This window comes from Terrapene carolina, unplaced genomic scaffold, assembly GCF_002925995.2.
Source record: "Terrapene carolina triunguis isolate 2854851 unplaced genomic scaffold, T_m_triunguis-2.0 Scaffold42, whole genome shotgun sequence".
Lineage (NCBI taxonomy): Eukaryota > Metazoa > Chordata > Testudines > Emydidae > Terrapene > Terrapene triunguis.
This window is the reverse complement of record NW_020664393.1, coordinates 24157836-24170419: the sequence shown is the minus strand read 5'-3', so window position 1 is coordinate 24170419 and position 12584 is coordinate 24157836.

The window sequence follows — 12584 nt, the reverse complement described above, 5'->3', positions numbered from 1 at the left end:
ATCTGCCGCCCCAAGCACCAGCTTGCTCAGCTGGTGCCTGGAGCCGGCCCTGAATTCTACCTATGTGGAAAAGAAAATGGAAAGTTAAAATCCACTCAATTAGGTGGAAAAAATAAATTTTAGCAACATCATTGAAGATGTTCACCTTTCAATGGGCAACAAGTAAACAAGATATTAAAACCATAGCAGTAGGGGCCTGTTCACATTGTTTTGTTTAAACAAATACAATTTTGTGAAAAAAATAATGAACACAAACTATGGAGTGTAACACTAGACGTGAATTAATTCTCACTCAGCTGAATGAAAAAGGCCATGTTCTGACTTGTACTCTACATAATGCACCTGAGGCATTCTCAAATTTCCTGTTGAATATTTATCTTGGATTATGTTATTTAACTTTCTGTACTTACATAAAAATACCCTATTCCCACAAAAACAGTGAGCTGGGAGCATCTTAATACCCTCAAAGCAATCTGGCATGCTACAGAAATGAACAGAACTGTGACAGGTGAAAAAAACCAAACAGTATAGAAAAAAACCAAGTGTCAATGTAAGTAATATATCCAGAATTTAAATGATTTTTTAAAAATAAAAATGCAGAATGTACAGTTTAAAGGGTGTGCTACCAGAAAATGCAATTGTTTAATAATAAGCATATTTTGAAAAATTCAAGTTGACAGTGTGCCTTCCACGTGAAACACCAACTACATGTATAGATAACTTCATCCACTTCTGAAATGCAGAGAGTTCAGGGATAAAATTTTGCAGTCATTTAACAGTGTGCAGCAACTTTTCACTTCAGTATAGCTCAAAAAGTGAAGAATAGCACATCCAGTTTAAACTGCAGGAGGAATTTCAAATAGACAATATGTAGTGCCCAGAGAGGACATTTCTTCAGGATATTGGGGTTAACATTCTCCTCTTACAAAGAGCAACTTTAGTGACGTGCAAAACGGGAAAGTGTTTATTATTTTGAGTCATTCTGCATCTTCTATTTATCAATAAACCTATCCTGAGGAAAAGGATATGGAACTCCAGTTGAACACTGGACTTTCTTTGGACTGCCATTAGCTTAAAAACCTCAACTGAGATTAGAGCCCCATATCATAGAGACTATACATATACCTAGCAAGAGATATTGCTTGTCCTGAACAGTTTACAGTATGGGATAATCTCCACAAGGAAATCCTTGCAGATAGTCCCTCCCTGCAAAAGGTGACAATCTGGCCCAGGGGTGGTCATGTGAGGATTTCACTTTTATGTTACATCCAAAAAAGTAAGTCACATGTTTTGTTTAAATTACTCAGTGAGCAAAAATATTGACTGTTTTTCTTAATTATTATTTATAACTTTTTATTAATTTTTCCAAATACAAGAAATATACCAAAATACCAGATTCATCATAATACACAAGGGTTGGGATAAAGAGAGGGGCGGGAAAGTGACGTTTCTATCTTCAGGGTCTACATTAATCATAGATTTCTAAAAAGTCAATCCAATTTATTTGAAATTGTCAAGCATTCCATTTTTGTAGAATGCCAGTCATTTATTAGCTACAAAATCAGTCATATCACAGAGCCAGCCCTCAATATTTGGTGGGGATCGACTTTTCCATTTTTGCAGGATTAATGTTTTAGTAATCAAAGTTTCATGTTGGAACCAGGCCACCTTCTTACCAGGTCATCTCCAGGTATTGGGAATATATCCAAGAATGAAACTTAAGGGATAGGGCTCCAACGTAATATCAAATATCAAATTGGTCCTTTGACCCACCTCATGCCAGAAATTCTTGATACAGAGCCACTACCATTACATATGAGCTAATCTAGCACCAAGGGAAGTACACTTCTAGCAGCAGTCAACATTTCTGAGGCCCGTTACTGTTAGTCTATGGGTGAACCAATATATTGGCTTGTTTAGCCTAACCAAAAGAAGGCTGAGGGGAGATATGATTGCTGTCTATAAATAAATCAGAGGGATAAATACCAAGGAGGGAGAAGAGTTATTTAATAAGTGCCAACGTGGACACAAGGACAAATGGATATAAACTGGCCATCAACAAGTTTAGGCTTGAAATTAGACAACGGTTTCTAACCATCAGAGAAGTGAAGTTCTGGAACAGCCTTCCAAGGGTGGCAGTAAGGGCAAAAACAACTTAACTGGCTACAAGACTGAGCTTGATAAGTTTATGGAGGGGATGTTATAATGAGACTGCTAGCAACAAACATCTCCAAGAGCCAGTGATGGATAAATGTAAAGTAATGCACATTGGGAAAAATAACCCCAACTATGCATACAATATGATGGGGGCTAATTTAGCTACAACTAATCAGCAAAAAAAGATCTTGGAGTCATTGTGGATAGTTCTCTGAAGACATCCACGCAGTGTGCAGCAGCAGTCAAAAAATCAAACAGGATGTTAGGAATCATTAAAAAGGGGATAGAGAATAAGACGGAGAATATCTTATTGCCCTTATATAAATCCATGATATGCCCAAATCTTGAATACTGCGTACAGATGTGGTCTCCTCCTCTCAAAGAAGATATACTGGCATTAGAAAAGGTTCAGAGAAGAACAACTAAAATGATTAGGGGTTTGGAACGGGTCCCATATGAGGAGAGATTAAAGAGGCTAGGATTTTTCAGCTTGGAAAAGAGGAGACTAAGGGGGGATATGATAGAGGTATATAAAATCATGAGTGATGTGGAGAAAGTGAATAAGGAAGTTATTTACTTGTTCCCATAATATAAGAAATAGGGGCCACCAAATGAAATTAATGGGCAGCAGGTTTAAAACAAATAAAAGGAAGTTCTTCACACAGCGCACAGTCAATTTGTGGAACTCCTTGCCTGAGGAGGCTGTGAAGGGTAAGACTATAACAGGGTTTAAAAAAGAACTGGATAAATTCATGGAGGTTAAGTCCATTAATGGCTATTAGCCAGGATGGGTAAGGAATGGTGTCCCTAGCCTGTTTGTCAGAGGGTGGTGATGGATGGCAGGAGAGAGGAACCTGGCATTGGCCACTGTCGGTAGACAGGATACTGGGCTGGATGGACCTTTGGTCTGACCCAGTACAGCCATTCTTATGTTCTCTGGGACACTAGATGGGTAGGGCTCTGAGTTACTACAGAGAATTCTTTCCCAGGAGTCTGGCTGCTGGGTCTTGCCCACATGTCAGGGTCTAACTGATAAGTTATATTTGGGGCCATAATTTTCTCCTTGTCAGATTGGTGGAGACCCTGGAGGGGTTTTGCCTTCCTTTGCATCAGAGGGCACGGGTCACTTGCAGGCTTAAAGTAGTGTAAATGGTGGAGTCTTTGTAACTTGAAGTCTTTAAATCATGATTTTCTGCAGGAAGTCAGACTAGATGATCATGATGGTCCCTTCTGACCTTAAAGTCTATGAGTCTGTTCGGAAAAGTGTATTTTGGTATAAACCATAGTCTCAGGTCTATAGTTGCTTTTTTAACATTAGATATAATTGTATTCCATTGGGTCAGAGATAGTTGTGTATCCAAATCACCATTCCAAGCAACTCCTAACTTATCAATCTTTGCCAGAGTTCTTTGGGCCAGAAAATCATAAAAGACTACCATTGGCTGAGTAAACCTGGGAAATTTCCTCCAAAATAATAGAAGTTCTGGAGGTTCTGAAACTCCTAATGCATCCAGTCCAAATACATTTGTATGTAAATGCTTGAACTGGAGATATTTCCATGCTCTGGAGCAGGGCAAGCCAAATTGTTGCTGAAGATCTACAAATGATTTAAATTTATCATTGTCAATTAGCTGTAACACCGTCATAATCCCTTTGTCCAGCCAATTCCTGCCACCAATTTTAAGGATAGGATTGCTCCATGGGATTCTTCCATGGGATTCTTCCATTCTACATGGAAGAATGGATGGAAGCAGAACTTGCAAGCCAAGTTTGACTAAGCTTGCCTCACTGCCGTTATATAGGGCATCTTTACTGATTCCCTCTTCAGCTAAATATAGTTTTGAATAAAACTGTTTAAATTGTTTATTAATATCTGACTGTGTTGTATATAATTTATTGCTACCATCACAAATAGCAGGCATCTTATTTCTGTTAGCCTTTTGCTTAAGTCTGTAAGCCAATAGTTTGCCAGCTCTCTCATCAGATTCCCAGTAGTTTTGCATCAAACTGGATAAAGTAAATTCAGACATTTGTTGATTTCATATCTTAAATTTATGAGGGCTCTGAGTTTCTCTGGGGAGGGGTCAGAACCAAAATCTTCATCCAAGGCCTTGATTTCCTTTGCATGAATATCAATTCTTTGTTCTCTCCATTTCTTTTTAAAGAGGACATAAGAGATGATATGGCCTCTGAAGAATGCTTTAAAGGCTTCCCAAAGTGTGGCAGGTGAGGAAGCGGAGGGGGCATTTGTTTTTTAAAAAAGGTCTAATTCCTGCTGGATAGAGTTAACAAATGATGCTTCAAACAGCAGAGGGTAGTTAATTTCCACATTTTGGTTGGGGGGGGGGGGGCATATAGACTGCAGACCTAAAAGACATATGTATAGGAGCACAATCAGATACAACAACAATACCAGTGCTACAATCAGTGACAGAATTGATCGGGTTTGTAACACTAAGAAATAGTCCAACCTTGAATATGTTGAATGAGCTGCAGAAAAAAAACTTAGTTTTTGTCCATAGGATTACCTAATCATCACACATGTGGGAAATCTAAATCAGCCATGTATTTATGAAATACCTGACAGGTATTGTGTTTTTATATGGAGATAGAGAAGGTTTATCAAGGACTGGGTCTAGAGTTTCATTAAAGACTCCAGTTATAATAATAGGATGGTGGCCCATGTCATTTATATTCATTAAAAATTATGAAAAAGTTTGGGATCATCCTGGTTTGGCCCATAGAGAATGACAAAGATGATTGTATAATTGCCAGTTTCAGCCTCAAGGACAGTAAATCTACCCTCACTGTCAAACTTTGTGCTCAGAATACTACCATTCAACTTTTTATGTGTTAGTATAGCAACAGCCCTCACTTTAGAATGAAAGCAACTAAAAACTGAGAGGCCTAATCAATCTCTATGCAGTCTACAAGCTTTAAGTTCTGGCACATGCATCTCCTGGAACACGGTAATGTCTACATTCTCTTTTTTTTTTTTTTAAGCACGGAGCATATTATTTTCTTTAAATAGGGTTATTAAAACCCTTTATATTTCAGGAGACTACTAATTATCAGAACCACCATTGTTAAAGTATACCAGATAAAATGTAAAGTTGCTTTGTGAATAAATGAGAAATTGTCAATGTTCCTGAGCAGCATACAGTTCTTACATATCTATACTGCAAAAGTTATATAATTCAGGGGTAGGATGTCACTTCCCAAGACATATTCTACAAGAGTTGGAAGGAAATTCCCAGCATAGGATGGTAACAGGACGGGGAAAGAAAGACAAACTATATAAGTGAAAAGACAAAATGGAAAAGATAATGGAGAGAGAAATTCATATTATCACCATACAATCCAAAAGAAGAATCTGTTTAAAAATTTAAAAAAAATACACACATTCAAAGGGTGCGGCTGGATCACGTGAAGCTTGAAGATCCTCCTAGCCCCTGGGGCCGCAAACATTACTACTATAGTTATCATCTATTACCAACAGAATCTTGATACATTAGATCATAAGGAAGGACTATCTAGTAAAACACTTATAAATATATATTTATACATATATGTGTGTGTATACATCTATACTTACTAATCTAATGATAGACTTTACATTAATGCTCCTTTCCTGTGAGTTAAGGCAATAGGAAGTGTAGCAGGGTGGTCACCCGCTCCTGCCTGAGAAGGGTTAAAGCCAGCCCTGCAGAGGGCTGGGTCTGTGGGAAAAGCTACCTAGGCTGATTGGGGAAGTAGCCGCAGCTGGGTCACGCCCCAATCAGGCCCCAGCTGGCCTGTATAAAGAGGCTGGGAGCCAGGACATCAGGAGTCTCTCTCTGCACTCAGTGAGAGAAGGGTCTGGCTGCAGGGAGCTTGAGACAGGGTACCTGAGTGGAGTAGGGCTGGGGAGCTCCAGCCTGGAAAGCCCCAGGCTGCGGCCTAGCATTGGGCCAAAGGTACTGGGGGTTGCAGAGGGCAGCCCAGAGGTAGGCCAAGGCAGTAGGTCCAAACCAACCTTGCCTATGATGAGTGGCTGATACTGCAGTCTGCCCCAGGGAGTGGGGCTAGATGGTGACTGGCAGTAGCCTTACACTGAGGCAAGGTGGGGTTAGTGGGTGGGGGTTCCCCTGGGAGGGGAGACCCAGCAAGTGTGGGTACTGCCAGGGGGCAGCACCCAGAGCAAGGGGCACTGGGGTCCTGGGAGGGACATGGGGGCCAGAAGCAGCAAGGCGGATCATCGGCCTGCAGAGGGCGCTCCGGAGGCTGGATCAAGCTAATTCCCAAAGCAACCAGCAGGAGGTGCTGCAGGGGTTAGTCCAACCTCTTACAGAAGAAATTTGATAAGCCTTTAACCTTTGAGCCCCAGTGACAGAGAAAAAGAAAGAAAAGTAAATAACATATCAGTATTAGCTAGAACCTATCAACTTGTTAGAGCAGCCATATCAGATCTTAGAGAGCAATATATAAATTCCATATGGTCAGATCATTCCATAGATATCACCTCTTGCAAGGGAGGAATTTGCAGATTTTTTTAGGTATTTTTCCATCTCCTAAGTAGAACTGAATGATACCATCTTCTTGCCATTTTTAATATGGAGTATTGCCAGGTATTTAAGAAAATACTTCAAGTCCATCTTCTTGGCCAATTGTTTCCCTTGGTTAAAAGCTGCCCTCATTTCAACCACATCACAAGCATAATCTTGAAATGCTGGCTCTCCCCATAACATCTCCTTTTTTCCTCTGAATTTCTGCAATATAAGCTCTTGAGTGGTAAACTACAGGAACTTCACAGTCAATGCTGTAGGCTGACTTCCTGGAGCTGGCTTGGGGGCAAGGACCTGGTGTGCCTGTTCAGTATCAAAACAGAAATCTATCATCAGATGCAACAACTTCGTTTGCAGTCTAGGGAAAAAGTCAAAGGGTTTACCTTTCTCTATTCCCTCAGGAACACCTACAGTCCTGATCTTACATTGTTGTGAGTGGCTTTTAGGGTGACCAGATGAGAGGAAGAAAATATCGAGACACACGGGGAGGGGAGTTGCTGGTGGAGCAAAAAAACCCAAAAAACGGAATGCCACCGGCGGAGCAACAAAAAAACCCCGCAGTGCGAAATATCAGGACAAACTGCGTCCTGACCAAACATCGGTTGGGATGCGTGACAAACGCCTAAATATCGGGACAGTCCCGATTTTATCGGGACGTCTGGTCACCCTAGTGGCTTTCTAGATCAATTAGCTTGATCTTAAGTCTTGATATCACTAGAGTGCTTATAACCTGTAATTTGTTCTCTTGGAAATCATCTTCCACTTCAGAAATTCCCTGTTCTGCTTCACCCATCTATCACAATAGAGCTTGTCATGCACTCTGAATCTCAGTCATAGTGGTCTGTAAGATGGATACTGCAGATTTAATTTCAACAGTATCCGTGACCACTTATTGTATTACAGCCATCAGCTGCATTCCACCAGGCTCAGGCACCATTTTGTTTGTAGAGGCGAAGAGGCAGTTTTTTCTCTATTTTGTCGGTGCCTTCAGATTTGGAGAGGAAGATGCAGAGCTAGAGGGCATCTTAGGGGTTTCAGTAGTTGGGCACAATATTTCTTGGCATTGAATGGTAGGTTTTAAGGGAAGATGTTTGGAATGCTTAATGGGCTGCTTCAGAGTTCAAGCAATCTGTGTCCACCTCAGCCACAGTGACTTCTGGTGTCCTCTTGATGGGTTTTCTAATGAATGAATTGTTTGAGACTAAAGAAATCTAACCGTTCTATAACAATTCTTAGACTCTAAAGGCCAGAAGGGACCACTGTGATTATCTAGTCTGACCTCCTGTATAGCACAGGCAATAGGACTGCCCCAAAATAATTCCTGTTTGAATTAAAGCATATCTTTTAGAAAATCATTCAATCTTCATTTAAAAATTGCCAGTGATGAAGAATTCACCACAATCATAGAATCATAGACTCATAGGACTAGAAGGCACCTTGAGAGGGCATCTAGTCCAGTTCCCTGCACTCATGGCAGGACTAAGTATTATCTAGCCCATTCCTAACCGGCTCTTAAAAATCTCTAATGATGGAGATTCCACAACCTCCATAGGCAATTTATTGAAGTGCTTAACCACCCTGACAGTTAGGAAGTTTTTCCTAATGTCCAACCTAAACCTCCTTTGCTGCAATTTAAGCCCATTGCTGCTTGTCCTATCCTCCGAGATTAAGAACAATTCTTCTCCCTCCTCCTTGTATCAACCTTTTATGTGCTTGAAAACTGTTATGTCTCCTCTCTGTCTTCTCTTCTCAAGAATAAACAAGAATAAATAAAGAATAAATAAACAAATTTTTTCCAATCTTCCTTCATAGATCATGTTTTCTAGATGTTTAATCATTTTTGTTGCTCTTCTCTGGACGTTCTCCAATTTGTTCACATCTTTCCTGAAATGTGGCGCCCAGAGCTGGACACAGAACTCCAGTTGAGGCCTAATCAGCGCAGAGTAGAGCGGAAGAATTACTTCTTGTGTCTTGCTTACGACACTCCTCCTAATACATCCCAGAATGATGTTCACTTATTTTGCAACAGTGTTACACTGACTTGTATTTAGCTTGTGGTCCACTATGATCCCCAGATCCCATTCCCAATACTCCTTCCTAGGCAGTCATTTCCCATTTTGTATGTGTGCAACTGATTGTTCTTTCCTAAATGAAGTACTTTGCATTTGTCCTTATTGAATTTCATCCTATTTAGTTCAGACCATTTCTCCAGTCTGTCCAGATCATTTTGAATCTTAATCCTATACTCCAAAGCACTTGCAACCCCTCACAGCTTGGAATTGTCCACAAATTTTATAAGTGTACTTTCTATGCCATTATCTAAATCATTGATGAAGATATTGAACAGAACCAGATCCAGAACTGATCCCTGCAGGACCCCATTTGTTATGCCCTTCCAGCATGACTGTGAACCATTGATAACTACTCTTTGGGAACAGTTTTCCAACCAGTTTTGCATCCACCTTATAGTAGCTCCATCTATGTTGCATTTCCCTAGTTTGTTTATGAGAAGGACATGAGAAACAGTATCAAAAGCTTTACTAAAGTCAAGATATACCACGTCAATCCGTGGGTCTGTTGGCTGAAGCTTCTTCGGACTGTAAACTAAGAAGCTGCTCCTTTTTGTTCTTGTCTCTTCTGTGTTCAGAGAAACAGGACTTTGTATATTCGTTGTAAACAAATGAGATTGCAACAAAGAAAATATCAGACTTGATCAATTTCTACTTCCAACTGGAACATCTCCAGGGCCCCAAAATTTGACTAGCCACTTGGGTAAAAAAAGGGGCAACAATACTTTTGTCTGCTAGGTTTCAGAGCCCATTATCAAATATTTGTTCCCCATGTAGGTGGGGAACATATAAACTATCAAGTCACCCTTTATCCTTCTTTTTCTTATGCTAAATGGATTGGGCTCCTGGAGGCTTTCACTATAAAGCATGTTTTCTAATCCTTTAATCATTCTTATGGGTCTTCTCTGAACCCCCTCCTATTTCTCAACAGCCTTCTTGAATTGTGGATTCCAGAACTAGACACAGTATTCCAGTAGTAGTCATACCAGTGTTAAATAGAGGCAACGTAATCTCTGCTCCTACTCAAGGTTCCCCTATTTATGCATGTCAGGCTTTGTCTACACTGGCAAGTGAAAGACAAAACTTTTGTTATTCAGAGGTGTTAAAAAAAAATACCCTCCCGAAAGATAAGTTTTGTCGATGACAAACGCTGTTCACACCAGCGCTTGTCAGTCAGTAGGAGCCCTCTCATGCTGACAATGCTAATGCCGACAAACAGCAGCTACACTCTGCACCTTTTAGCAGCATGGTTGTAGCAGCACAGCCGTATCACTAAAAGCTGCATAGTGTAGACATAGCCTAAGGCTTGCATTAGCCCTTTTAGCCACATCAGTACTGGGAGCTCATACTCAGCTGATTATCCACTCTGAGCCTCAATTCTTTTTCAGTCACTGCTTCCCAGGATAGATTCCCCCATCATGTAAGTGTGGCCTACATTGTATTACTTTATATTTGGACATATTGCAATCCACGTTTGCTTATGCACAAATTACAGAGCAATCCAGATTGCTTGGTATCAATGAACTGTCCTCTTAATCATTTACCGCTCCTCCAATTTCTGTGTCATCTGCACACTTTATCAATAATGTCATGGTTTCTTTCAGGTCATTGATTTAAAAAAAAAAAATCAATTCCTGCAGGACCCCACTAGAAACATACCAGTTCAGTGATTTCCTGTTTACAATTACATTTTGAGACCTCTCATTTTTCCCGTTATAATACATTTAATGTGTGCCATGTTAATTTTGCATTGATTTGCTTTCTCAAATGCCTTACAGAAGTCCATGAATATTACATTAACACTGTTATCTTTATCAACCCAACTTGTAATCTCATAAAACAGATAGTGTTAGGATCGCTTCTCCACAAACCCATGCTGATTGGCATTAATTATATCACCCTCTAATTCTTTGTTGACCAAGTCCTGTATCAGCCTCTTCATTATCTTGCCTGGGATCAATGACAGGCTTACAGGCCTATAATTACCCAGGTCAACCTGTTTATCCTTTTTAAATATTGGCACATATTAGCTTTCTTCCAGTCTTCTGGAACCTCCCTCAGCACTGAGTCATTGAAAATTAATATTAATGATGGAGCAAGCTCCTTGGACAGCTCTTCTAAAACTCTTGGATGCAAGTTATGCAGACCTGCTGATTTAAAAAATGTCTAATTTTAGTAGCTTTTGTTTAACATCCTCTTGAGTTACTATTGGAGTGGAAAGTGTTTCATCATCTATATGACTGTGACGGGTTGGATCACAGAAATCCCCTTGGGGCTGCCAACTGATGTGCCAAGACTACTTCCGCCCCTGCTTTCCCTGCCTTCGCAGCTTGGGACTTCAGTGCCCTGCCTGGTTTGAGCCAGACCCGCTAGCCTGCTGCAAACCCAGACCCAGGTCTGAACCATGTCCCTTAATAGCTGTAGGCTTAATTGAAATAAGGTTAAGAAGTGTTCCTGTCTTTAACACTCAGATGCTCAACTCCCAATGGAGTCCAAACCCCAAATAAATCCGTTTTACCCTGTATAAAGCTTATACAGGGTAAACTCAGAAATTGTTTGCCCTCTATGATACAGAGAGAGAGAGATATGCACAGCTGTTTGTCTCTTCTCCCCCCCCGGTATTAATACATACTCTGGGTTAATTAATAAGTAAGTGATTTTATTAAATACAGAAAGTAGGATTTAAGTGGTTCCAAGTAGTAACAGATAGAACAAAGTGAATTACCAAGCAAAATAAAATAGAACACTCAAGTCTGTCTAATACAGTAAGAAAACTAAATACAGATAAAAACCTCACCCTCAGAAGAATTCCAGTAAGCTTCCTTTTACAGACTAGTCTCCTTCTAGTCTGGGTCCAGCAATCACTCATACCTCCTGTACTGTTTCTTTCAGGTATCTTTGGGGGTGGAGAGGCTATCTCTTTAGCCAGCTGAAGACAAAATGGAGGGGTCTTCCAGGGGTTTAAATAGACTTCGTCTTGTGGGTGGAGACCCCCTCCTCTCTCCTATGCAAAGTCCAGCTCCAAGATGGAGTTTTGGAGTCACATGGGCAAGTCACATGTCCATGCATGACTCAGTCTTTACAGGCAGCAGCCATTGTTTACATGCTACCCTGAACATCCTCAGGTAGACTTCTGATGCAGATTGGAGCCTTCCAAGATTCATTGTCCTTTAAGTGTTTCTTACTTTGCACATTCCTTTCTCAAGAAGCTGACCAAATGCTTTACTAAGACTGCTTAGAAATCAAGCAAGTACACAGCCAATATGCATAACTTCGAATACAACAATGACACGATACAAACAGGATGAATAGATTCAGTAGATCATAGCCTTTACAGAGATATGTTACATGGCCTATGTAGTTGTAATGATGCTGGTTCTGGTGGGACCCAACTGCGAGTGCCAATTCAGGACAAATTGCTTAAAGCAGGGCAGTTACAGCCCAAGGCTGGGGTTTCTATGCACACCAAGGCAAACCAAACCAGCCAAACAGAGAAGACTTTGGTTTTACCCCACTGGCTAACCACAAGTCACACAAGCAATTCCCTTAGACACTCCAGTTTACCAGTATCACCACCAGTGCCACTCGTTATGGGGGATCAATGGTTATGAAAACCAATACCCCCAGTAAAAGAAGTATCAAAGGGGTAACCATGTTAGTTTGAATCTGTAAAAAGCAACAGAGGGTCCTGTGGCACCTTTAAGACTAACAGAAGTATTGGGAGCATAAGCTTTCGTGGGTAAGAACCTCACTTCTTCAGATGCAAGTCTTGCATCTGAAGAAGTGAGGTTCTTACCTACGAAAGCTTATGCTC